Source organism: Harpia harpyja, chromosome 4 (assembly GCF_026419915.1).
Source record: "Harpia harpyja isolate bHarHar1 chromosome 4, bHarHar1 primary haplotype, whole genome shotgun sequence".
NCBI classification, from domain to species: Eukaryota; Metazoa; Chordata; class Aves; order Accipitriformes; family Accipitridae; genus Harpia; species Harpia harpyja.
This window is the reverse complement of record NC_068943.1, coordinates 51,493,305-51,497,618: the sequence shown is the minus strand read 5'-3', so window position 1 is coordinate 51,497,618 and position 4,314 is coordinate 51,493,305.

Below are 4,314 nucleotides of genomic sequence, written 5' to 3'. Positions count from 1 at the left end.
TGCTGTGAGCAGAGCTATTACACTGATGTTACAGGCTTTGCAAGAGGATAATGTTCTTTATCACCAGGTGTTCCCACCTTCTCCTGGCTTATACATAAAATGACAACAAGGTTGAAAAGATCCTGTTGGATGCCCAGAAAGGGACAAAGTTAGTAACAATCAGCATGCAAAGAAAGATTAGGCATGAGTAGTGGAATTGGCTTGATTGCTTTAGACAACTTTATGACTTTGTTTTCCTTCCTAAAGTTTTTTTGTTGGTTCTTTTTTTAGTAAAATAAATCACAGCTCATAAGATAGCGCTATGCAAATAAATACCCTGCAACGTTGCAATATTTTTGGTGGCTCACAATTAGCCTTGATAACCCAAATGATGGAGGCTAGCATATGTCATGGGTGGAGTCAGGAACAACGTGCATCTTTGTGTCTATTTACATATGACAAATTTCTTCAGTCAGATGTGGGCCAGGCTGAATTTAGCCATCTTGGCCTTGATATTATCCATGTGGCTAAAATTGCCAGTCCATTTATCCTGGAAATTATTACAGTGGTGCACTGCCAAATGCACAGTTGTATTGTTCCTTTGCTTCATGCTGTTGTATGTTAAATGTACCTCTGAGTCTTAAGCAAGTCTAGATTGAGTGGTTTTTGTTTAAAAGAAATTATTGAGGGGGAGGGGAATCTTTTAGTGTTCTTTCAGAAACCACCAATAATCTTTGTCATTTACTTCTAGCTTAGGTAGTTATGACTTAAAGGAAAAGAAGGAAGTAAAAGGGCTTACGTAAGAATTCAGATGATGGATGGCTTGAATTTACAGTGGGAAATCTGCTTTAGTGAAGACTAGAGTAGGAGCTAGAGTAGGAGCCAGAAAATCCTAGATTTTTCTACACACAGCCAGAGATCAATGACTAACCCAAGTTTGTGAGCCATAAAATGAGCACACTATTTAGACCTTTATATAGGTGCTGAAGATAAGTCTACTGATGAAGTGGAGATGAAGGTTCTTCTATCTTTATCTACAGCAGTAGCTGTTTGCTTGGAAATACATATGGAGAGGCATTGCTATACTAAAACAACCTGTCTTATGTCATCTGAATGTTGGGACTGTCCAGGCTGGGAATTGTGTGAGTCGCTTTTTAAAGGATGAACATGCTCAGGTATCTCTGAAGAGCAGCCATTTGGGGCACCTCTTCTTCTGGAAGGCTGTCAGGATCTGCGTGCTTGAAAGGCATCCCAAGCTGGGGAGGAGATGTTTGTTTTCCAGTTAGCTCTTGTCCAAGGAATAGACCTAAAAGAATGAGCCCTCTATTAGAAAATCTACTGTAAATGGCAAATTCTTCACTATTGTTCCCAAAGCAGAGAGATTTTGTTAGGGTCACCCATTCTGCAATAAGAGTTTTCTTACAATTTCATGAGGAAATAGTCTTATGTCTCCATGGGGAAAGATTCATCTCTCTATGCAATTCTTCTTTTAGGTAGGATAAGGAAAGCAATTGCAAGGATTAAAGAGTAACAGCTCTCATGAAGGAAACAGGCTATCAGCCATCTCTGGAAACCAGCACTGCCTGTTAGGGAGAAAGTCTGTTCTCATACAAACCACAAGTTTCACTGTGCACTTGCAAGGCAAAGGTTGAGCATAATATATATCTATATCTTAGTCAATAAAACCTAAACACAGAAAAGAGATATTATGTCCCTTCTTGTTTGTTTTGCAGAAGAGAACAGAGGCTTGCTGCCACCAAAAGAAACTTTTTTTTGGCTTTCACTGCCATTTTTCCTCTATGGAAAGGGAGAGACATTCTGGCTGTAGTTGCATCTGTTTTCACTATTACCAAGAACAAAACTTCCAGTTTCCAAGTGAACTTGAGATCCAAGGGCCAGCTCAATTTCCTCCAATAATTCCTGAATCTTTCTCACATGATCAGCTCTTGTGATGAGTGTAAGAAGGAAACCAGGAAGGGCAGCACAGCTGTCCAAAGCCAAATCTTTAGGCTCTTTCCTGAAATTCTCACAAATTTGGGGCAAGCTTTCTATTTATTACTAGGTTGCATTACAGAAGCAGGGATAATGTGGTTAGTGTGCAATGTACTTGTGCTCTCAAATGACTCTAGATGACTGGTCTGTTACATGCTGCCTGCTCTTGAAACCTGAAAGACCCTCCATTAAGAGTAAGCCTGGTGGCAGCATGCAAACCAGAAGAATAATCCCACTGCTGTCTTGCATAGATTCAGCCTTTCAGCCTTGTGTTATGGGAATGCACAACCAGGGTGCATGTGGCCAAGTCTTTCTGAAACATTGCAAATGGTACCTGAAACTTAATGTGCTATTTCACCCCATTTTCTTCCTATCCTTTTTCTTCCATTTCCCAGCACAATAGCATTTTTTTAGCCTCCTTTCCCCCTCCATCTGGCATTTGCCTCCTTCCTCTTTCCTTGCAGCCCACAAATGTTTGCCATTCTCTCAGCTGCTGTCGTGGGCCCCAGATGCTGTTTGATAAACACCAGCTAATCTTGAAGGAGCACGTCCGCTCTGCTGGCCATGCAGCAGGAAGTGGCGGTTTCCCTCCCAAGTACTGTGGCGAGGTCTCCTCCAGCAGCAAGGTCCCACTCCCCATCTTCCCCTTATACCCCTCCTGCTTCATCCCCACATCCGGGGTGAGTCCTGGGCATGGGGGCCAGAGAGGTCCCCTCTAAGCAAATATGATTAGATTAAGTTAAAAATGAAAAATGTGATAGATCAGGTAGATTAGACAGAAGATAGACAGATTATTCTCATTTTTTTACTTGAGTAACTTGAATTTTTGATAGCTGTGTTGGTTTTTTTGTTTTTATTTTAGCTGGCTGAAGGTAAAAATCTGCAATTTGAGCAATACTGCTTTGTTCCAGCTGGACACTTGGTATTGTTTATTTCTGGAATGAAACACTGTATGCACTCTTCCAGCCCAAATGTGAGTGTTCTTTCTAAAATTTTCTTTCTAGGAGTAAACATCCCCATAATAGTCATTGCTGAACTGTTTACAGTAGACAAATACAAAAGGGTTGCAAATGCAGCCAAAGATAGAAATCAAAAGAAATATTCTCGAAAATGTTTGGCATTGTTTGCTCACCTTTGGAATATACATCCTGTTCCTCTTCTTAAAATATTTTATTTTATTTTTTTTAATATATCTGGCTGAGCTGGTATTTCTTCTGCTTAAGCTGTCTCTAAACTTATATTTCCAACAGTGGCAGCAGATTATGAGACGATACTTATAGAATTGACATTATATCATTCTTTAAAATACCCATCCTGAAAGGCAAAATCTGCAGGAATTATAGGACTAAGAGGCCTCCTTTGAGAGGCAGAAACTATTTTAACTCGGTATTTTTAGAGCTCTGCAAATCACATATTTTTCTCTTCACTGGCAATTAAAAAAAAAAAAATTGGAAATTGTAATAAGTTTAAAAAAAAAAAGAATCCTTCACAACTTTTTGCTATAAGATGGAAAGTTGAAATATGTCATTTGTGGGCAAATGAGATGCTGCACTTTAATTTCAACCATTTTTTTTACTTCCTTTCCTTAGAAAAAAATTAAACACAGAATGGTCTATTGCGGGCTGGCCGCCCACGTGGACTGGATGGAGGTTCTTGGTCAGAACACCTGTCCTGAAGTATGAATAGTGACACAGACTCATGCACAGCTAAATGTTTCTGTAGTCGGCTGATCCACCGTGAACACGGGTAACTGTGTGCTTGTGAGTCTACAGACTTTGCTCCCACTTCCACCAAGCACCACAAGCTGTGCAAAATTAAACCAAGAAATTCAATGATCTGGAATATTTCAGAAGAAAAATGCTGAAATCACCCATGATCGCCAGCATTTTCCTCATCACCATTTCTTGAATTAGCCTATTAAGTCAATTGCCAGGGGTGGGAAGGTGCTAGTGCTGTGACAAGCTGTGTGGGGAGCCCCATTGCACCCTGGGGAAGGGGAGATCACCTGCCTATGGGGTGCCCATGCCAGGACACTGCCCTCACATCCTTCCTGGTGCTCTGCCCACCAATGTGTGGATAAGTCATGGGAACAGCTGTTTTCAATGAGGAGATAGTGCTGTAAACAGAGCAAACAGCTCTGAAAGTTTCGGGTATTAAGGAAGGTTGAGCGCTGATTTCATTTTTATGGGAAGGATTTTGAAGAGGGTCCTGATTGGTAATAATCAGCCACTAAAAACTCATGTGGTAGGGAAGAGGTGGATAAAGAAAAGGGTAATGGTGGTGCAATAATTCTGTATGGATTAAGGAGAAACCGACATCCAATATAGCACAAAAGAAAATTTG